Below are 23,601 nucleotides of genomic sequence, written 5' to 3'. Positions count from 1 at the left end.
GAAGGGTTCTAGACCCGTCGGTATAAACTGGCGTACTTTCATCAAAACTCGATGGTTGGGGGAATCGGTAGTATATCATTGTAGTCGGTCGGGAGAGTATTATATTCAACTATGACGTCATACTGAAGCTATGTCATTTTAGAGCGTAGATATGTGTACCGTGACGTCCGCTTCACTTTGTTTCATATCGATGTACCTACTCAAAACTTGAAAGTGGGGGGTCGGTAGTATATCTTTGTAATCGCTAGAGAGAATTTATCTTCAACTATACCGTCAAAGTGAAGGTATGACGTCTTTATCTTCCCATCATAATCGAGGCCCTGGTGAACTTTAACTCGAGCACTTTATCGTAACTAAAACACTTAACAAATAATAATCAAGCGGCAAATCAATCCGGAATATCCGGATGGTTCCTCGAATTTCTTCTTAGTCTCATTGTTCGTCTCTTTCTTGCGGCTTCTTGGTCGGAACTCTGTCTTTCTCGCCAAGACTTTTCTCGTATAATGCTAACAATGACCATTGCGATTATTGCACCTGGACGCCCCAGTTTTCAAACATACTACATTTTTTGCAAATTATTAAGTATTTTGAATATAACTATACAATACCTATGATCAAAAATAAATTATTTGAATTAAATTGAATCATTATTCATAGGTATATAATTTATTATAATTCTCCACAAATGCATATTGTTTTTTTTTTGCATCACAACAGGTCTTCAGGCCCAATTACAGTTGTGAATTACAACACAGTACACCCCCCAGGCTTGAGAAAAATCACACAAAATTCTCACCGGGAATCGAACCCAGAACCTTCCGTGTGTGAGTGTCTTCACCACTACACCGCGGAGGCCACCGATATATATATATATATTTATATACGATCTACACATTAATTAGGTAACTAAAATTCACTAGTCCGCCGGCCTCCCAGCACTTTAAATAGTTATAAATTAGGGGAAATGATGATACTAGAACATAATTATAATTATTCAAAAATCGTCATGAATCAAACTTAGTTACTTTTCCTGATTGTTTTTTACTAACCGTTTTTTTACTAAAAGCATTTTAAATTTTTTTAATACTTTTATTTTTTAATCTTGAAGTAGAGCACACACAAACATATTCATATGTGTGGTGTAAAAATAACAGTTTTCATAAATTAAATTTATAAATTATTTGACATAATATATAGAATATGATATATTTTTATTTTTTGACAGATTTATGCAGTCCATTTCAACAATGGTAAATACAATTTCATATAATAAATACAGGTACTAATCAAATAAAATGCAACTAAATAAAATTAAAGCTAGGACAAAATAAAAATAAAAATTACTACCTCAAGACAAGATCCAGTCTATCTTAGTTATGAGATATATGTTTGAATTTTGCTCTTTTTTCTTAAAAAATGTTTTTTCCCATACCATAATATTTTTTGCTGCAGTATGTAAAATTGACTGCAATAAATTATTTTTTTAAACTCACAAAGGCACTAAGCTTTTTTTGCACTAGTCCGATCTAGCATAAAAGCAGCAGAAAAACATATTATAATATTACGTAGGTACAATGTTACCTATAAAAAAAGGTGTAATCAATATCTTTAAGTGCTTACACATCTTCTACACACTTCAATTAATTTCCACATATTGACATGATTTGAAATCGGTTACCACCTTACAACTGCATCAGTTTTGGGGCCAATACTTTTTGTCGATGGCATTCTGCTCTGTGTCCGAAAACAATGTAGATGATGCTTGCAATAAGATGCAAATAGATTTAAATAAAATATCTTATAGGTTGGATAAAAATAAATAAAAATTAAATATTTTAAAAAGTAAATTCATGATAGTAAGTAATAAAAAAAATAATTCAATAAACTAAACATTCACGGGGAAAATATAGATAAAGTAAAAGAAACATTTTAATATTTAGGGGTAATAAATAATAGATAATAAGCTAAAATTTACATCACATTTTGAGTATATCAACAACAAAATTTCTCAAAAGGTAGGATTTTTAAATAGAATAAGTTTTTTTTTTTAGTTTAAATACAAGTAATCTAATTTTTAAAGCAATTATTTTGCCACATTTCAATTATTGTTCAAGTGTTCTCTTTCTGAGCACTGAAAATCAATATAATGTCATGCAGAAAGCTAAGAATATGGGAATGAGGACAATATGGAGATGTGGAAGATATACAAAAATTCAGCATATGTTGACGGTACTAAACATGCTTTCGGTGAAGCAAAGAGTAATTTTAAATACATTAGTGTTAATATTTAAATTAAAGGATAAGTTATGTTTAAGTTTTGTGCTGTTCAGCGTAATAACGAAATTCGTCGCTATCCTACGAGGGGAGGTGAGGGTTTCAGACTCCCCAAAACAAGAATCCAGGCAACGCAAAACAATCTGTATTAAAAAGGATTCGAGATGTTTATGAGTTGCCAAAAGATATTAGGGATGCTGGGTCTCGTTTCTTGGGATGGCGATGATTTGTGTTTAAAAAAAACATCCATATAAGTAGAAAGTGTCTTTGGAAAGCGTATGAATTTTAAAAAAATGTTTTGTTTTTGAAATTATTTTTGTAAATATATTGTTTATTAGTTAAGGTATAACTAGGTGTTCAAATTTTATTTGTACAACTATGTAAGAAAATACATTACATAATGCAATATAATACATATTATGTATTCCATTATACAACATTACTCGTACATTGATGTTTGCTGAAATCTAAATTTAAACACTAAAATATACTAGAAACATAAATCAGATAAAATCTGAAGAATATTGGATTTGAATGTGATATGCTGTGAATTGACAGTTCTCTGATACAGAACTGGTTCGTCATTAGTTAGCCGATTCGATATTACTATAATTTATATCTAGAAGTTAATAAGAGACGTTTATCAACGTCACAAAGCGAGATAACAGAAGTAAGTATTCCCGGAGGAAAATCAATCTACGGAGAACACGAGTACTTAGAAAAGCATGTCTTGTTAATAGTTTTACTACTGAGAATATTAATTTTAGATAAATGAAGACAACAAAAGTTTCAGAATCAATAACAACTCAATATTTTGAAGTAATATATGAAAAAACGTAATAGGGAAATATCACATGCAACGAATACCGATAAAGTATATGAAATAGATTCAGAATAATTAATTGTATTTTCAAAATCAATATGGATATTGTGGAGAAATGTTTTCATACATAAATTTATAACGAAATTTAAAAAAAATACGTCACTAGAAAAAGGCGACATGTTTGGCCCTGATAGTTGTGGCGTCAAGATTCGTGACTATGTTCTAAATAAATTTGAATGGTCGGGAACAAATAAACATGAATCGTAACGTATTAGGGGCGTGGCCAATGGAATGAACGTTTTTGCGGGAATTCAAAATTACAAATTTAAAAATATTTGTTATGCTAGTAATGAGTAACAATTTTTTTTTACTGTTCAGTAATTCATAGACCATATTACATTAAAAATGTTTAAAAAAGTGGTATTTCCCTATTACATAATGCTAAAAATATTTTTTGATAAATTTATGGCACGTTTCTTGTAAAAATTATCATGTGCGGACGAAAAAGTTAATTAAATGAAACGTTTATAATGTAATGCCTTACCTACAAAATAATAACAGATTGTTATTTATGGCTAAAATTTATGAAACAAAATTTCACAAAAATAAAAATACGCATTACAAATTAATATTTTATTCTCACTCCACTCCCATTTCATAAACCACGGATAGAGGTTATATAATTATAATAAAGAGATAAAAACATTTTTCAACGTAAATAAATAATACCGAATCAATGAAACCATTGAAATGCAATCTGAAGTTATCAGATTCTGACATAACGGCGATAATTGGATTCAGAATTAGAAAGTCTCTGGCGGTAAGTAGGATGTGTTTTCTGACAGATCAAGAACTGCGGAGTGTAATATACACAGGTAGTGTACAGTGCAAAGAGCCAGAAGAGATTAGTGTTGGTATCTTCTCAGTTTTTGCGCCTATTTCAGCGAGAAAGTTCGCGGCTGCCGGATAGACAAGATAACCATAGTGGTTTGGCCTTTATTGATTCACTTTATATACTACGTCGCTTTGTTTCGCCGACACACCTCTCATGCTACTAAATTAATAAACCAAAACTTACACTACTATGAAAATTTCAAATAGGGAGTGTATCTTATATGACGTCCGATTCGCCGAGTTGATGCACAATGCACAGCTGTCTGAACCGTCATCGTCACGAAGTGTTAACAATGAACTGCATAACCCGAACAACTCTCAAAGTTTTCTTTTGAAAATAATAAAAATGTCTAAGCTAAACACTAAGCACGTCTCGTTTAATTTTATTAGAATAATTTAATATTAGGTAGATATACGTTGTTGGCGTAAGACTGTCACCATACCTTTATGCAACAGATTATTGAGATTGGTATTTTTTTTTATTTGTTTACATATATTATTTACATAGAAATATAATTACAAAAATACACTTAAGAAAAATACATCTTAAAATTAAGCTATAACATAAATTGTAAAAAATGCCCACAAAGACTTCAGCGTCTGAGTGTGGGCCATTCCTTTTTTAATTATTAAAAAGTTTATAGCACATAAATATGGTATGACATGACCATGAAAAGAAAAGAAAAATAAACCAACATATGCTGATATTACGAAAACATGATTTATTTGGAGTGTGTATTTATTTTTAATAAAAAATTTAAAGAATGTGTCTATCTTTTCCTTCCATGCTAATCCAAGATCTCCAATCTACTTTAAACTGTACCAGTGATTTAATGTTTTGTAGTTCCTAAGTAAGAAGATTGAAGGATCTTGGACCAACATCTAAGGAGTGCCTCTGCGCAAACTTAGTTCTACATCCTGGAACTGACAGTATACTATCGGATCTATGTATTACTTATACGATTAAAATTATTACTAAACAATTCCGTATTTAAGTAAACATATTTCAGGCACTGAAATAAATATAATGTTCTATAACTAAGGAGTCTACTCTCTACGTATAATTTATTAATAGGAAATAGTCATTTTTGTACATTACCTTAATTATATTTTTATGTACAATTTCTACTGAGCGACTATGCACGTCCAAGACTCCTCCCCACCCTATTATACCATATGTTATTGAAGATTGAATTAAAGCGTAATATACCATTTTCAATTTTTCTTTGGTTAAGATGTTTTTTAGTCTTTGGAAGACATAAGATAAATATCTGAGTTTATCTGTTAGTTTAGCTAATTTCAATACACTGCCCAATGCATAGGGGTATGATGACAGTAAAGATTTTTTGGCTTTTTTGTTATTTTTATAGATTTTTTTATAGCATGATGTAAATCAAATAATTCATTTCAATATCCTAATTTCATTCATAATTTAAAAAATATAGGAATACAATTCACATAACTTTCCGGCAGCGGAACTAGTCTCGAAGGGTCTTAATAAATATAAAATATGCAAAAACACAATATAACTTGCATATTAATGACTTGTCAATAATAAAAATCTCGATTATTCGTAGGTACGTACGGGTATGACAGACGATATAATGAAAAGAAAACTCAAATTGTGTCAAATATTGGTAAACATTAAGAGAAAGAAGCTGATTTGTAAATATTAATCATAGATCACACTTGACATAAAATAAATAATAACAAGAAAAGTAATCGCATCTCAACAAATCAAAGTTAGAAATGTGGTTTTATGATCAGCGACATTAAAAAATCTAGGTAAAATAACTTTCGAGTATTTAATTGGAATGCGTTAACTATAGAATAATATATTATATTATTGAATCGGCACATCATTATCATTATATTCAATTTATAAGATAATTAAAATATTAAATATTAGAAAATAAACGTAAATAAATAAATAAACGAAAATAAAACTAACGTTAGTTTAGTATACCTTGATAAAGAACGATGAAATAAAGAAAATAAGACCTTAAAAGCAAAGTTGTTTTATATTTATTTTATTATAATGAATCACCACAAAGTTAGTGATTCAAATATAAAGTAAATGAAAAAAATGTACGTAAATATATTTTTTCATGAAATTTGATGATTTATAGTCTTTTATTAATCATCATTCCATGTCCGCTCCCTAGTTGTAGCATATGGTATCAACAAAGAGCCTCCATGCATCTCTATCGGCTGCCAACTCCTCTACGTCCTCGCAAGTCAGGTTCTCGTCCCGAAGTTCTGACATAAACTGCCGACGAAAAGTCAGCAGTGGACTCCAGGACGTCGAGAACCTGATGCCTTGTAAAGTAGGCAAGCGTTGTTGAGGCTCTCAGGAGGCATCTGCAGTATATGGCATAGCCAACCGTATCGCCTCCGCTTGACGACGGTTGTCACCGGAGTTTGCTGCGTCCGTTCACTTATAACTTCATTCCTCACAAAGTGCTTTATTACTATCATGTTATGTTAAATTAGTTTTGCACGATATATATGTACCTAACATTATCAAGATACGTTTAAACAAATGGAGGTATAAATGCAGTTTTCTATGCACCGTATGCACAAATTGGAATATTTAAATTTTCCTTTTTACATTTGTTTTTTTTTTTAATATTAAAAAAAATATATAAATACTTATTTTGTTCGCCACGTGGTCTAATGGTCAATTTGAACTGGTGATTTTCAAAAAAATATTTTATTTGATTTTATAATTTGTACGAATCATGGTCTAATGGTTAACGCGTTTGCCCACCATGCAAGAGGTCTCGGGTTCGATTGACGAAATGGTTACATTGAATATTTATAAAGTTCTTTTGCACTTCAACATTTCATATTCCCAGACTGGCACCTGAAGCGTAAGTCAGATCATCTTGCCTTTAACGAAAATGATCGAGAAACGCTGGGGTTAATGTACCAATGAATAGTATACGAGTAAATATTTTGGTACTTTGTTTTCTGTATGGTCGGGAAAAAAGGCATATAACCCACAAGTTACAGAAAAAAAAAACACATTTAGCAATAGAGGATATCGGAGGAGAGAATCAAACTCGCTACGCCAGTTTCACAGTTGGCCATCTAACCAATTGCGCCACGGCGCTTGTAGACTACATAGAACAATTTTTAAAATGGAAAACGAAACGGGTTTTTGGATTAATTCAGTATGTAAGGTTTGAATTAATTTAAAGTAAAGTATTAAAGATAAATTTATGCAGTCACTTTAAGATGCTTTACTATGTAAATTTTGCTTAAGATTTTAAATTGGATTTGTATTCATATTCAATAAATATTTAAATCTTTTATGATAAAGAGTGTAAGGTTCGATTGACAACCATCTCACAAAAGTAATAAGGTAATAAATATATATTTATATATATATATATAATCAACACAGAAGAAATAATACATCTTAATTGTATAATAACATTTTAGATCTTTAAATTACTTACAGAAAAACTTTTTTTTTTTCAAGCAAGACCTTTTTCTAAAATAAAAATAGGCATCTTAAACAGCTTCTAAAAAAAATGGTGTAAATAAACGCAAGTTAAATAAAACTTGAACCGGGCAGATTTATATAATTTCCTACAGAATCCGACGCTAATCTGGTTCTTAAGTCAGCTATGATACACTAATTCAATCAATTAAAAGACTTTGAAAAACATTTGATCGCAGGCGAGAAAGAAGAGACGCAATATCTTTTAATAGATCCGCGGTGACCAAATTCCCACAGGGCCGAAGCTCAGTGTAGACTGTAGAGAGCAGACGGCCAGTCTACTCCACTGTCCCATACTGGGGTCTGTAGAGACAGTAGACACCGGGTCTAGCATTCAACATTGGCGGCCATTAAGGTATTGTCGCCTATTACCGTCCCTCTTCTTACCGGGGGATTCATAAAATAACACAAGTACAGAACAGACTACTAAAACAAGCCATGTACCTTAAATGATATACAATTTATTTGGATCCCGATTACAAAGGGAAATTAACAGTTATCTTCAGTTTCCTAAAGCAAAAACTATTGTCTTAAAAGAAAATGAAAATATGAAAAGTATCTTCGTCGGAAACACGTTTTTGAGCATATTCTAAATAAAAAAATAATCAAAATATACACATTTCCGTACACAAAATTCGATTGACTTCCCATTTTTCTCTGGTGCCCTGGTATTATTTAGTTATGTAAGTTATTAAACGTGTATATCGGTATTTTTGGCAGGACCAGGTATACAAAATATAAAAAATATTTAAACATCACATAATAAACGACAATGCTGATCAGTTTCAGAACACAACTGTTTATTTTTTTTTAAACTTAAAAAAATAAAAACTTCTGCTTAACTCTCAACGTTGCCCAACTAGGAAAATTGTACCAAAAAAGTTGCTTTCATCTAGCTATTTGCATTTGTTACTGGAATCTGGGCCCCGATTACAATGGGTAGTCCATATCTTCATCGGAAACCTGTTTATGTTTGTATGCATATTCAAATCGGAAAAAAATTGTAGGCATATTCGATTTTTCATACAAAGAAATATTTTTTACATATATTTTTTAATATTTGTTTTATTTCAACCAATCTGCCGGATTATAAAATAAACCCTTACGGATAAACAGTTAATTAATTTAAGTATGTTCAAGTGAATATTACAGTTATATTAAACTACATATACACAGCAAAATATACAGAGATATAAATTTTAAGACTTGTATACAACTCTGTTAACTTTTCAATGTAAACGGGTCCCTGAAAAGTTCTTATTTCAGCTGCAATTCGTCTTTTATTTGCCATGCTGGTATGATACAAACATTTATTAAGTGCTGTAAAGAATTTAAAACAGATTATCTAAAGCGGTATGCAGAAGTTGTTTTAGGATCTGAGTAATAGTTTTATTTATTAATTGTACGGCCTAAGCCAATTACAACACTTACATGAAAAAACATAAATACAAGAAACTGAACAAAAAGAACTTAAAACTATGTAGCAAAGGCAAACAAGGGCAATACAATAATGGTATACAATACATTCATAAAAACGAAAGACATATAAGACTTCGAGCAAAACCAAGCTTTTTTTTGTTTTATTCTTTATTCTGAATATTACATGTATTAATAAAAAAAAGTTTTAAGTTGTATGGATATAAATAAAACATAAACAAAAAAACAATTTTTCCAAAAAATCTGTGAGAGTAAAAAAGTATTCAAGCAGTTTCTGACTGTTTTCTTTTATATGATATTATATATACCGCATTCTAAGATGTTATGTATAATTACTTAGCTAAAATGTGTACGGTAATAGGATTAGTTGCTTAACAGTGCGTTCTGCTCAGTAACCTGTAACCGAGTAACCAAACAACCCATTTACTGGACAATAATAATATGTAAACTAAAACAAAACAGTTGCCAGCACCCGTTTTGGTTTCTACTAGTTCCGGCAGTAGAACAATAGCAAGGAAGTGAGGACGTTGGCGGGAAATTACATAGTCCGAGAAGAATGTTTTTTGTCACGTTTTTTGTTCAACTTAAAATTATAAAATACACAGTTAAACACTTCAATTAAACAGTGAAAGTTCGCTGTTATTTAACACATAAATACATGGTTTATACGTTTATACCTTTATCTTTATGTGACTTAAAAAATAAGTCGGTTTAAAGTTTTTTTCCGAAACATCACAATTTGACACTTCTAATAGAACACTATTCTAGATGATACATATAACACTGCAGTGCAGTTAAGTTAATACAATAATTGTAGTATTTTTGCATAACGCATTCCATGAAGGCATCACAATCAGTCTTAAGGCTGTAGTCTGGTAAAACGAACGCAAAATTAGGAAATCATACGATTTTGCCATTTTAAAACGAATGTTTGTTAAAAATCGCGCAATAAAAAAAATTAAAAATGAAATATTAGATAAAAACAATACTTTTTATAGGTATTTCTTTCAAAAAATGTACTTCAAATTTTCATATAACTAAAATATAATTACTTTTAGACCGGCCGATTACGCCATTTCAAATTTAGACTAAGCTTATTAATCTGGGATCTCAATAAAGACTAAGTATTGAACTAAAATTTTTAATAATGATTTAAAGATAATAAATTTAAAAAGGAGATGGCCGCGGCAAAATATAATTTTTTTGTTTTTGAAAAGAAATATAAGCATTTTAAATCACATAAATTTTTCTAAAATTTTCCTTTATTTCTACGTAAATTATGCAATCAGCAATACCATAAAAAAATTTAAAATATTGAAATAGTTTAGTTAAAACCTTTTTTTATAGAACTGTATTTTTTTTATATTTTATATTTTTATTTATATATGATTACTTTTAGACCGGCAAATTACGCCATTTCAAATTTAGACTAAGCTTATTAATCTGGGATCTCAATAAAGACTAAGTATTGAACTAAAATTTCTAACAATGATTTGAAGATAATAGATTTAAAAAGGAGATGGCCGCGGCAGAATCTTATTTTTTTGTTTTTGAAAAGAAATATAAGCATTTTAAATCACATAAATTTTTCCTTTATTTCTACGTAAAATTATGCAATCAGTAATACCATAAAAAAATTAAAAATATTGAAATAGTTTAGTTAAAACCTTTTTTTATAGAACTGTATTTTTTTATTTTTTTTCAATACGATAATTCTAGTTTTAATATTCAATTTTAAACAATGTCTTATTTGGGTTTTTATTACATTCAGATCGGCCCTCAGAGCGGCCGCAGACAGACGTGTTTTCTGTGCTCAAAATTTTAATGCCTTTTTCAAAACAAAATTTAGTTCGAAACATATATTTTTTGTGTTCCTTCTTACACAATTTAAACCAGGATCAAAACCAAGTTATTTTTTGAATGAATAGTTTGTTCGAATTTGATAAATAATTGAAAAATGTAATTTTACGTCATATTCAAATAACAATTAACGACGTCGTTTTACCCGTACACAAAAACAGTCAAATTGCACATTTATCTAGGACATACCAGCACTCGGTAGGTACTATGTACAAAAGTGTACACTAAACAGCCATATAATTATTCCAATGTCGCGAACGCAGCCAACTTCATTCTACTTGTTTGACGTTTCGACGTTGGCGACTCAGATTAATAATATTTTCTATCAATCAGAATTACTTTATTATAGAAATCAAAGACGAGTGATACTTTAATCCATAAATTTTGAATATTTAGTGACCGATTTTATCATTACAATGCCGAAAAAACCATATGCTTTAGTCCCAAAACGAAAACTAAATCAATCCCAATTTCCAAAGGAGGAATGCAATGTAAGTTGGATTTGATTAATTTATTAGTATTAAAATTTAGAATACAAAGGACAGACATTTGATTAACATAAATAATTGTATCACCATTACAAATAAATGTAACAGTTTATTATTTGCTTATTTTAGGATTCAAAAAAGCTCAAAATAACCAAGGCCTGTGGAGAATACACTGTAAGTTATTGTCTTATTTACTTAGATAAATGAAATTCCTACAACATTTATTATTAATTAAGTAATAAAGTACAAAGTATTCTACCAATTGTCTGCATTCACAATAAAAAAGTACAAATAATAATTATTATTACCCTTATTTTATAAATATTGACTATCAATAAGTAGGGTTATATTTGCCTTTTGGGTAATATGCAAATTGAAATGTTTTAGGGTGTTCCAGCGAAATGTCTTTCAACTGATATTCTAGAAGATGACGGTTGTCAGGTTAGTATTCATATCAAAGTAGGAATATTTTAAGTATTTACATTAAAATAGCTAATGAGATCTAAATTGGATTATGATTATTAATTAATCTGTATTATTTCAGGCGCAACAGCTAGTTCCAGAACTGCTAGCACAGCCATTACACCCCTTTAAGTTGGAAGGCAGGAGAGTTGTGGACATCCAGGAATTTTTCACTAAAATCCAGGAAATATTTTCTCATTCTTCCATGTTTGATTGCAAAGGAACGAATATAGTGATTGTGGATGAAAAGTTGCATGGCTTTAATTCTATATTAAATTTAAAATGTAATATGTGTGGATTATGTTTTTCTGTAAATTGTTGCGAGGACAGATCGAATGAAATGAGTTTAAATGAATCGTTTGTGTCTGGAATATCAAGTATCGGTTCTGGATATAGTGGTTTGCAAGAGTTGACTGCTGCTGTTGGAATTCCTTGCATGAGTAAATGGAAGTATTTGAAGATCAATAAGAAAGTGTGTGAATGGTGGGATACTGCGAAACTAAAAGTTATGGAGGAGGCAGCGAAAGAAGAGGGACAACTGGCTACTGCGAATGGTGAAATTGATGAAAATGGTATACCAATGATAACTGTTGTGGCTGACGGGTGTTGGTCCAAGAGATCATACAAAACCAACTACTCGTCTAACTCGGGCGCAGCTTCTATAGTAGGGTTTCGTACGGGGAAAGTTCTATATATGGGTGTTAAAAATAAATACTGTGTGATTTGTGCCAGAGCAACTAATAAGAATATTGAGGCACCAAAGCATGAATGTTTTAAAAATTACTCAGGATCTTCAAGTGGTATGGAATCGGCGATCATTTTAGAGGGGTTTAAAAATTCCATATCGACGCATGGTTTAATTTATTCTAGATTAATTGCAGATGGAGATTCGAGCACGTATAAAAAAATTTTGGAATGTCGACCATACCCTAATATAACTGTTGAAAAAATTGAATGTCGCAATCATCTACTAAGAAACTTTTGTTCTAAAATGTATATATTAACTTCCGATACTAAATTTGATGTTGCTCTTCGTAAACTATTAAAAAGCAGAATTATGCGATTAAGAGTAGCTATAAATAGTGCAATTAAATATAGATTTTCACAAAATAATATATCTGTGGAAGAAAAAATTCGCCTTTTAAATCTAGACATTTTAAATACACCGAGGCATGTTTTTGGAGAACATGCAAATTGCGATACATACTTTTGTAAAAAAAAAGGTTTCAATGAAAACGTCATTTTCAATTTAGAATCTTGTGAATTATTTACTAGAATTATATATCATACTTCTCGACTCGCAAATAATTCTCGTAGCTTAATCCATAATGTAGACAGTAATATAGTTGAAGCTTTCAATAGTATCATAGCTAAATTTATTGGGGGCAAAAGAACTAACCTGACTGGTAGGCAAACTTATAGTGGTCGTTGCTCTGGAGCTGTCATATCATTCAACACTAGAAAAATTCACTATTCCACCAACAAAATCATATTCAATCGAAGTCCAAAAAATATTAAAAGGTTTGAAGAAAATAAAATAAAATACAGTAAATTAAGAAAAAATTATATAAAAAAATTTTATTCAAATAATAATTCAATTTCCCAGGTAACTCAAGAAGCTGAATATGGCGAACTCTGCCAAAAACCGGATTTGGATGAAGAGTCTTTTGAAAACTCCAAAACCATTTTCTTAAATAAATTGAAATTGTCAAGTCCTGAAAGAAATTTGATAGAAAGAAGAACGGTTTTACAATCAGATAGCGGGGAATGGTTAGAAAAGCGTAGAAATTTACTCACTGCGTCATGGTTTGGTAAAGTTTGTAAAAGAAGAATAGGAATTAGTTGTTCAGGGTTAGTTAAAAGTTTAGTCGTGTTGTTACCACCTTTATGTAGGCACCTAGTTGGTGGCCTAATTTTGTGATGTACAAAGTTATGTGGGTGCACAGAATGAGAGCAAGTAAAACAGGGTACTTACGTTTTACACAAAGATTTATTCACGAAACTAAACTACTGAAGCTAACACATTGAAAGAAGGATTCTAATAACTATATTAGGCAAAATAAAATGAAGTTGGTAAATCTAAATTGGCGGTAATTTTGTGCCTCGAAGACGCGTGCGGTGAGGTCGGAATCCGGTAGTTTTCTCGAAGCCGGTTTGGCCCGTTCGTACGCTCTACGTCGGCGTTCGGCAATGTTCGGCTCGTGCCGTCGTTGTCGACCCGCCACACAGCCCCCTTCCAAGTTTTGAAATCTGTTTTTCAAAACTGACGCTGTATCACCCTCCTGCCGCTACGCGTTGTGTATGCCGGTTGTTCTGTTGGTGTTTCCGTTTCTGCTGGACTGGCTCGTTCTTCCGCTGTCTGGAACGCCGGCTTGCACCTGTCCAGCGAAACCTTTTTATGTTCGCCATCCACGTCCAGTGTTACCGTCTTTTCCGCCCTGGTGATGACCTTGTAGGGCCCCTTGTAGTTCGGCATCAGGGGTTTGTACACTCTGTCGTCCCTCAGAAACAAGTGTGTGGCTCTCTTTAGTTCCGGGTGGATGAAAACGTTACCTTTATTGTGGTGCTCGACTGGCCTTGGTTTGACGTTTTGCATGAAATTTACCAGTTGCCTAGTGTAGGAGTCCGGGTCAATGTAGTCGTTCGTCTGCTCCAGGATGTCTGCTGGTAACTTTAGTTTGCACCCATACAGCATCTCTGCTACTGAGTGCTCTGCATTCGTGCGCAGTGTGGCCCTCAGTCCGAGTAGTATGGTGCTGATCGATTTTGTCCACGGAACAGGGTGGTGAGCTTTAATGGCCGTCTTCAGCGTTCTATGAAATCGCTCGATCATGCCATTACTTTGTGGATGGTAAGGCGTCGTGTTGGAGTGTGCTATGCCTGATCTGGAACAAAACAAGTTAAAGTCCGTAGACATGAATTGCCTACCCTGATCAGTTATAATTTTCTCCGGTACGCCGTATCTCGCAATCCAGTTGTCCCAGATGGCTCTGATGATTGTGTGGGTCTGGATATCTGCGATAGGGATTACTTCCGCCCATCGAGTGTATCGGTCGATACATGTGAGGCAGTACCTCAGTCCCTCTGATGGTGGAAAAGGTCCGATGAGGTCGACATGGACCACGCAGAATTTCTGTCTCGGCATGTCGATCTTGATGATCGGTGTCCTCGTGTGTTTGTTGACTTTGCTCTTCTGACAGGGTATGCAGGCCTTCGTCCAAGCTGCGCAGTCTGCTTTCATATTTTTCCAGACGCCTCTTTGACTGATGGTCTTGGTCGTGGCGTCGGCTCCTGCATGGTTGAGGTTATGCACTTGGTTGAAGAAAGATCTCTGTAGCGTTTTTGGGATGTACGGTCGCATGTTGCCTTTGTTGAGATCGAAGACGATTTCTTGTCCCTGCATGTTGGTTTTGATCAGGTTCAGAGCAGTGTTCTTGTCGTCCAAGAGTGCGAGTAGTTCGTTGTCCTGCCTTTGTTCTTTATGGATCTTTTCGAACGATATGTTTGCCTCTTGTTCGATCATGTCGATTCTTGATAAGGTATCGGCGACGACGTTGTCTTCTCCTTTTATGTATTTGATGTCCGTGCTGAACTGTGAGATGTAGTCTAGATATCTGAGTTGTCTGGGGCTTTCTTTGTCGTGACTTTTCCTTCTAAACACGAATTGTAGTGGTTTATGGTCCGTGTATATACAGAATTCTCTGCCCTCCAGATAATGTTGAAAGTACCTTACAGTCTCAAAAATGGCTAGTAGTTCCCTGTCGTACGTACTATATGAACACTGAGCCTTGTTCAACTTTTTTGAGAAGAAACTTATCGGTTTGTAGTTGATGCCGTCTGTGGTTTGTTGTAGCACGCCTCCGATTGCGTAATCTGAGGCGTCTGTCCACACTGACATCTTGCTGCTTTCCTCTGGGTAGCTAAGCTTAGTGGCGTTGATCAGCGAGTTCTTGACCTCTTCGAAATCGTGTGTAGTGACTTCGTTCCACTCTACTTTTCTGTTGTCATTCTTTTTTGCTCCCTTGAGGTAATCGTGTAGTCGTATCAATTTGTGTGCTGCTCGTGGTATGAATCTTCGGTAGAAGTTTCCCATGGCCAAGAATCTTCTCAACTGCTTAATGGTTTCTGGCTTGTTGAGGTTCGTGATGGCTTCCACTTTTGTTGGCGAGGGTCCGATGCCTTCAGCCGAAATTTCATAACCAAGAAATAACAGTGTTTTCTTGGCAAACTCGCATTTAGATGGGTTTACCACCATTCCATGATCTTGAAGTCGCTGGAACAAAGCTTTTAAGTGTTCCACATGTGTTTCTTCGTCTGGTGAAGCGATCAATATATCGTCGATATATGCGTGTACTCCTTCTAGACCTCTTGTGACTTCGTTGATGTGACGTTGGAATGTTTGTGCAGCGCATGATAGTCCGAATGGCATTCTTACAAATTCAAATAACCCGAATGGTGTGGTTATAGCTGTCTTTTTAATGTCAGTTTCATTAATTGGAATTTGGTGATATGCTCGTTGTAAGTCAATTTTGGAAAAAATTTTACAGTTAAATAAGTCATTGCATATATCGTGGATATGTGGCAAGGAATAACGATCAGGTACCGTCTGTGCGTTTAAGCTACGGTAATCGCCACAAGGGCGATAAGTACCATCGCTCTTCTTCACCATATGCAATGGAGAGGCCCACTCACTCTTGGAGGGTCTACAAATACCTTGAGCCACCATGTGATCGAACTCTTGCTTCGCCTGCCTCAGTAGTTCTGGGGACAGCCGACGAGTCTTACACATAACGGGTTTGCCACGGGTATCTATATGGTGGATTGTGTTGTGTTTATCCAGCCCTGCGTATGGTTTATTGATATCTACTAGTTGTGGATACTTCAATATGAGTGAGTGGTAAATGTTGGTTTTGTCTGTTAATGATATGGAACATGTTATGTTGTTGTTTGTGGAGATGTCAAATGCTCTGACTATCTTGCCGTTTGTATTGTCTACTAACCGTTTGTTCCTAACATCTACTAACAGGTGGAAGTTGTGGAGAAAATCTGCTCCTATAATAGGGCGTGTCGTATCCGCTATTATAAACTTCCATGTAAACATTTGTTTACATCCCAGATTCAGTGTTACCGTGGTAACTCCGAAATTCTGGATCGTAGTCCCGTTCGCTGCATAGAGAATTAGCTTAGACTTTTCTCCATGGCGTTTGTGTAAAGATCTAGGAATTAATGATATTTCCGATCCGGAGTCAACGAGGTATGACACACCGGTATCACGATCTTTAACAAAGAGACGTGTTGTGTTGGTTGAATCAGCCGCCTCCGCTATGATTCGACCATCTAGTTTTTTGAAGCTAGATGCGGTTTAAATTCACATGGTGTGACGCATTTCTTAGCTTGATCGCCAAATTTTGTGTGGAAGTAACAAAGAATAGTTTTCTTGTTATTTCCGTTGGCCCTATAGCTTGTTTTGTTGAAATTGTTGTTGTATTTGTTGTTATTGAAATTGTTACTGCTGTTACTTGTTGTGTGTTTGAATCTATTGTTATTGTTGTTGTGACTATGCTGTTTGTTGATTGTGTGAAATAAACTCTCTACCTTATGGGTTAGAGCTTGTACGGACTGTTCTAAACTACAAATGTTATTTTTATTGTTGGTACCTACTACCGCTACATTATCCTGTGTGTACACCTGTATTAGGCGATCTGCTATCGTCGCTTGCCTATCCCAGTCATCTTCGCTTATGGCTAAATGCGCTTGGATCGTCTTGGGCAGTTGTTGTATCCACAAGTATTGCAACGTCGTTTCGTCTATTTGTAAACCTATTGCTAGCGTCCGCATCTCTCTAAGTAGGCTGGATGGGTTTCGATCCCCAAGCTGTAAGGAAGAAAACAGTTTTTCTCTCCTTCTGTCCTGTGGACAGCCCATGCGTTGGATTATAGCTTCCTTCAGCCTCGTATATTTTGCTCGGTTCGGTTCCATGAGTAAAATATCTGAAACTTGTTCTATGTGCGTTTGTTCAAGTTTTGACACTAAGTGACTATAACGTGCGTCTTCTGAAACTATGTTTGCCAACTCGAATTGTGCTTCTATCTGTTTAAACCAAAGTTCGATGTTGTTCACCCATAGCTGTGGTAGTTTAACGCTAATCCTATCCGTGTGGAACATGTTGTTTGCTGTGTTGATATTTGTCAAGTCAGTGTTGTCCTTGTTAGCCATTGTTTACAGTTTAAAAATATTCGTTTTTAAAAAAAAAAATTCAGAAAAATGTATGTAATAATGATTACAGTATAAGTTAACATATTGAAATAAAAGTATTCAATAATGAGTGTAGTTGTATTAAAAAGTTAAGTTTAAATTATTAGATTTAAATTTAAATTTAAATTTAAATTTCAAACAAAAATATTTATTTTTTAAATGTCAGAGTCACTATTTGTTATGTATGTACTGTGCAAGTTATAGAAAAGAAAATTAAAAACAGAAAATTTAAATAATTATTTTACCATACGGCGGAACACATTTTCCAACTATTAGGTATTTGTATTCTCCAAGCCTGAGTGGTCCCCTCAATATTAATATTCCTTTTGATTGTCCGTTGTACAATATATCAAGTTTAAAAATGTTTATGGTAAAACTTCAAATCTGTAACACATAATAACATGCATAGCCTAGGTTAAAAATATAAACATATATAGTACAGTCACACGATATAATGTATATAGAAAAAAAAGTATGGATACTAATGTCCACGTACTAAGTTAAACATTCGTCGGCTTAGCCGCCCGAATATCTGTTTGTTTGATAGTTTCAAGTTGTTTACAAAAATAAAATTTTACAAATTGCAAGTATTGTGAACGACTGCGCCAGCTGAAAAATATTTCCGATAGATTTCGCTGGTAAAAAAAAACTTACTCCCGCAGTGCGTTCACAAGGAGAAAACTTTCGGATGCCTACGTCACGCTTGTCTCGCCATATAATATTTGTCAAAAATAATTATGTTCCGGTACCCTGTAAGTACCTCTACTCAATCTGGCACCCTATGTAAATGTTCGTGTGAATTGTTTGTGTGTTCGACTCAAGAAAAATAAAAAAAAAATAAAATTTATATGTGTTGTAGGAATGTATTACTCGGCGTGCGATTTTTGGTGAGCGAGTCGCTCGAACGTATTATATTATGTTTGTTTATAATAATTTTAGTTAAATTATGAATCACCTGTTTGAATTAATCCCGGCCGAGTAATATTGTTAAGAAATTAATCACAGTTTAATCAATTCACTAGTTACATTAATTACATTTACATTAGTTACATTTACATTGAAGATTGTTACCGACAGAAAAATTCACTCTATTCGCTCGGTCTTTGAAAAATCTAATTCTATTATATATTATAATTATTATAATATAATTCTATTATACTAAATTAATTAACCTTACAATAAGTTAACCTTGAAATAGATTAACCTTGATTAATTACAAATAAATTAAAAGTGCAATCAAATTAAAAATGAAATTTTAAATTTTTCATGTACCGACCGAAAAAAAGTAATTGTTGTACAATTTTGTCAAGCGAAGATATTTCTGTCTGAAATTTTGCGCAATTTTTATGGAATTTGAATGGGGTCACCGTGATTGATTGTTTAATGTTGTGTTTTCGTGTTCAAACGTCGGGGTATACCACTTTTGTTTTGTGTTGTTACCACCTTTATGTAGGCACCTAGTTGGTGGCCTAATTTTGTGATGTACAAAGTTATGTGGGTGCACAGAATGAGAGCAAGTAAAACAGGGTACTTACGTTTTACACAAAGATTTATTCACGAAACTAAACTACTGAAGCTAACACATTGAAAGAAGGATTCTAATAACTATATTAGGCAAAATAAAATGAAGTTGGTAAATCTAAATTGGCGGTAATTTTGTGCCTCGAAGACGCGTGCGGTGAGGTCGGAATCCGGTAGTTTTCTCGAAGCCGGTTTGGCCCGTTCGTACGCTCTACGTCGGCGTTCGGCAATGTTCGGCTCGTGCCGTCGTTGTCGACCCGCCACAAAAGTATGCTATATAGTAAATCGCTAAGTAATATTTTTTCTATTAAATATGGTCAGGATAATGAACTGACCGCATTAAACCAATTAAGCCTCCAAGAAAATATAAAATTTCAGAAGTGTGGGCTGTTTATTGATAGTGAATATTGTTTTCTAGGCGCCACACCAGATAGCATTAGTACGGATCATGGCGGTATCATTATAGAAATAAAATGTCCATCGTCTGCTTCTAATATGACTGTTGAAACCGCCATCGACAGTGGTAAAATTAAGTTTTGGAAAAGAAATAGAAACCATACCGAGTATTATGTAAATCAAAATCACGATTGGTATTACCAAGTTCAAGGACAGTTGCATATTACTAAAAAAAATATATGTCTTTTTGGAGTGTGGACCGGAGCCCAACATAAAATTAAAATAGAATACATAAGTAAAGATGATGATTTTTGGGAATCTAAAATAAAATTAAAATTAGAATCTTTTTATTTAAACTGTTTGCTTCCAGAGCTTGTTGACCCCCGAGTTACACGATCCATGCCTATCAGAGATCCACCAAATGTTCTCGAGGCTATCGAAAACAAAAAAGTTGCCCCCAATAAAGTCATAAATTGTAAAAAAAAGCTGTTTAAGGAAAACATCCCATCAACCAGTAAAAGTTAAATTATACTCACCAGTTTCAGAAAAATATTTACCTAAATCAGCTTAGAAATTCCGCCCTCTTTCAACTATGATGGTTTTTTTTTTTTAAATTTATGTAGATGTTGCTTTTATTATTTTTTAATTTCTGTTTCCAGATACACAACTTTGATTGAACCTGTCCCTCCTAAATCAAGACCATTGTAACATGAAATATATTCTTAGTTCTTTTTCACAATGTATTTTTCATAAAATAACAAGAAACTAAATTTACAATAAATTATTACAGTCATAATGACTAACGATCTATTGTTATCAAAAATATTGGGTTTCTTTACTGGTTCTTCCCAATAATATATATTTTTGAACCATTTGCACTTTAGTATTTTTTCAATAATAAATGAAATTTTCCTCCACAATTTGTTTATTTTTACTTACAAGCGATCCCACGATCAATTCCTGGCAGGGTTAAGTGAAATATTTTTTTTTATGTGTTTTTACGCTGGAATATTTAATTCTCCTTGGACTGGCACGGGACTGCAGGATTGATCATCTTACCTTCATGTTATATATTATTAAATACGCTGTATTTTGTTTTCAAATGCAATCCCTTATGCACCAATAGGTGATAGGGATGATGATCTATCCAAAATTCTATTTACTTCGAAAAGGTTTATAACACTTGCATATATTTTAAAAATATTTTACAACGTCACTCTCACATAGGTGTAAAAATAGAAATAAAACTATTATGTAAGTAATTTAGCATATTTATATTTTCTCAATGCATATTAAAATAATCGCTTACAGTATTTTGTCAATACAAGGTTTCCACTCTATGCACAAAACTCTTAAAATGCTTGAATTACCGTTTTAGTTTTTTTCATGTAAGATTATGCAGACATCCTTTTAGTATTTTCTGAGAGGAATACATGCTTTACAATATAGAACTTGATACACAACTCTCAGATAGGTGATTAAATGCGCTTTTATAGGTTTTTAGTGTAAAAGTTGGTAGGCTGACTTTATTCTTTTGTCTGTTGCACCTGGAATGAAATGTATTTATCAATTTTACGTAGATTAAATGCAATGCTTACCTTAATTGATAGTTATCATGGTTTTGAACTTAAATAGTAACTAAGAAAATTAAATCAAGTGAAATAATATACACAATACATTCTTTACCTATAAATATATTTTTAGGTATTTGGCCGAGTCTTTTATCATTATATGTTGTTAAATTTTCAGAATTTATCTACCATATTTTTCCAATTTTATTACGAAATACATGATCAAGTGCAAATTTAAAAAAACTTATCAGTTTAAAGGAAAAATATTATAAAATGTCATACTGTCAAAAAATGTTTTTACTTACGTAATTTGATGAGATCAAATAATTTTTCTCTTGAAAACAATATTATGAAGTGCATTATTTTTTTGGCATTCACTTTAGTGACATGGTACATTTTCATTAAAACATAACAGTGTTATCTGTCAACTTCGAAAATACAAATATCTATAATTACCCAGAAGCCAGAAATCAACAATCAACAGATGTCACAGATTATCCGATAGTTGTACAATTCTACATTATCTCTGCAGTACGCTAGTCAGGAGTGCTATTTATAGATTTTACCTATTAAATAATCACGCAAAAACTCTATCTATCTCTGTCTTTCTCATTTTGTCAAACAAAGTATGTAGAGTACGTAAGAAATTGACGAACATACAATGTAACAGGATATTTTTTTTAATTGCTTTGTCTTGAAGCGGTATATTTTACGCATTCGGCGGCAAACCGTACGATTCAATTTACCGACTACAGCCTTAAGCTCTGGGTGCCAGCCCAGGAACTACGAAATATTATAGAGAAAAATCACTTTCAAAAGCATATGTATGTAGTCGAACACGTCAATCACTGCATCAAGGCCCCGATGGCATTGGAAATATAAGATAGTATAAAGAGATATATATTTATTTGTACGAACCTGTCATTGAACATTAAAAATATATTTATATTTCTATGAATATTGTATTTTACTTTAAGGCAATTTAAATTAACTCTGTGAACTTCCCATAGCAATTTGTGTGCAGGAGGTTCACACGTGTACACAGATGACAGGTGAGATTATTTTAAAGTTAAAGCAAATAATTGATTATCTAATAAATCAATGTAGTGTCCAAGGCAGTCGTATCTGTAGCGTAAATAATTGAATCGGGTAATAACGAAGTGCAAGTAACAAGCAGTTTCACGGACAAAGGAAAAGAAACATTACCGATGCGATATTTCTGACCCTCGGTAAGTTGGACAGGAACAGCCACAGCCACAGCCACGGGTAATGGTGAGATACGGAGATAACTATCTACATGGTGAGATTACAGACCGATAAGACCAGCTTTTAAAAGGTGATCTAGTAACTTTCGAATGTATTTCGCAGGCTCTAGATTTTAAATTAATAAAACAATCAAGGTTACGGATGAATGATTAAGAACAACGATTTTTTTATTTACTTATGTCCAAAGGGCATTAACATATCGACTACTCCGAGGAAGACGGCAGTAAATCAGTTTTGGTAATTTTGCAGGAACGTACATTCAATGCAAGATATTTTAAATTGAGTTTAAATCACGTTTAAACAAATGTAATGAAAAACATGTCCTTCCTGAGAATATCAAAAAATTCAAATGAACTATGAACAGTTTTTATCCTTGGAACAGTAGAAAATATTTTTGATTGAACATACATAATATCATCGAGTTTCAGGCACAAGTTGGTAAAGCTCGGGTTTCCTAGGACAGCGGTGCCCGTATTTTAACGGCCGTAGTGAACATTAATGCGATTGACAGCCATCGTAACGGTGACTAGAGAGTGGTTTCCTATAAAAATGGTGTTGATAACACCGTTAAAAAATAAAACCACTCTCTAGTCACCACTACGACGGCTGTCCACCGCATCACCGTTCACTACGGCCGTTAAGATACGGGCACCGCTGTCCTAGGAAACCCTAGCTTAACGGCGTATCTATGAAAAATAAGATGTCTTCATAAATGGCATCAAATAATCTTTATTCAAATAGTAAATAAAAATATTTCGTATTTTATAAATACAATAAATAATATATTATAACATTCAGCTGACAGTTTTATTTGGATTGTGGATTTGGGATGAGCTTTTAATTTTA

General features: G+C 33.1%; 1 protein-coding gene and 2 long non-coding RNA genes across 15 annotated transcripts in view; 1 reads left to right on the top strand and 2 right to left on the bottom strand.

Moving 5' to 3' along the window:
* RhoGAP19D (Rho GTPase activating protein at 19D) overlaps positions 1–23,601 on the bottom strand; it is a 249,936-nt gene that overhangs the window by 152,061 nt on the left and 74,274 nt on the right. The window lies entirely within an intron of this gene.
* On the top strand, positions 11,039–13,322 carry LOC148282591 (uncharacterized). The gene is made up of 4 exons (XR_015822058.1): positions 11,039–11,287; positions 11,414–11,458; positions 11,672–11,725; positions 11,829–13,322. It is a non-coding gene; the product is annotated as an uncharacterized LOC148282591 (long non-coding RNA).
* LOC148282590 (uncharacterized) lies at positions 21,169–22,000 on the bottom strand. The gene is made up of 2 exons (XR_015822057.1): positions 21,795–22,000; positions 21,169–21,465 (listed from the first exon to the last, which is right to left on the bottom strand). It is a non-coding gene; the product is annotated as an uncharacterized LOC148282590 (long non-coding RNA).

The sequence above is a fragment of the Micrasema longulum genome, unplaced genomic scaffold (genome assembly GCF_059751315.1).
Source record: "Micrasema longulum isolate JH-2025_06_02 unplaced genomic scaffold, ASM5975131v1 h1tg000311l, whole genome shotgun sequence".
Lineage (NCBI taxonomy): Eukaryota > Metazoa > Arthropoda > Insecta > Trichoptera > Brachycentridae > Micrasema > Micrasema longulum.
Note: the sequence above shows the minus strand (reverse complement) of the source record. Positions and strands in the feature narration are given on the sequence as shown.